Consider the following 598-nt stretch of genomic DNA (forward strand, 5'->3'; position numbering starts at 1 on the left):
GGCTAATTTTTGTATTTTTAGTAGAGATGGGGTTTCACCATGTTGGCCAGGCTGGTCTTGAACTCCTGACCTCAAGTGATCCGCCCGCTTCAGCCTCCCCAAATGCTGGAATTACAGGTGTGAGCCCCCATGCCCAGCCATGAAACATTTGTGTTAATAACATAAATGTAACTGAAAGAACGTCTAATATAATTTATTATTTGATAGTGTCTCTCACATAATTTACTAAATAAGCCTAGTCATTTAATGCCTCTACAAAATGAGAGATAAGTTTTTAAGGCTCTCCTAGGGCCCAACTAGAAAATCCCAAAGTTAAGCCTAGGTCAGAAAAACTTAATTTAGAATTTTGTTCTTGGAGAAGCTGCTAAAGATGTCAAAAGGTTTAAAACAATTGAACGAAACGTGATCATAGGTCACTGTGAAATAATAGTCGTTTGTTTCACTGAAGTGATAATCAAAAGACTTTGAAAGCAAGACAGAGATAGTTACACAGCACTGGCTGCGGCAGCACAGACACTAAAATTGGAGTGACACAGAGGAGTTAGCAGGGCCCTTGAGCAAGGATGACATGCAAATTCGTGAAGCCTTCCCTATTTTT

General features: G+C 39.6%; 1 non-coding gene across 1 annotated transcript; it reads left to right on the plus strand.

The window, feature by feature from the left end:
• Nucleotides 1–492: 492 nt before the first annotated feature.
• Nucleotides 493–598, plus strand: LOC117091181. The gene has a single exon (XR_004440298.1). It is a non-coding gene; the product is annotated as a U6 spliceosomal RNA (small nuclear RNA).

The sequence above is a fragment of the Trachypithecus francoisi genome, unplaced genomic scaffold (assembly GCF_009764315.1).
Source record: "Trachypithecus francoisi isolate TF-2019V2 unplaced genomic scaffold, Tfra_2.0 Lachesis_group11, whole genome shotgun sequence".
Taxonomy (NCBI): Eukaryota; Metazoa; Chordata; class Mammalia; order Primates; family Cercopithecidae; genus Trachypithecus; species Trachypithecus francoisi.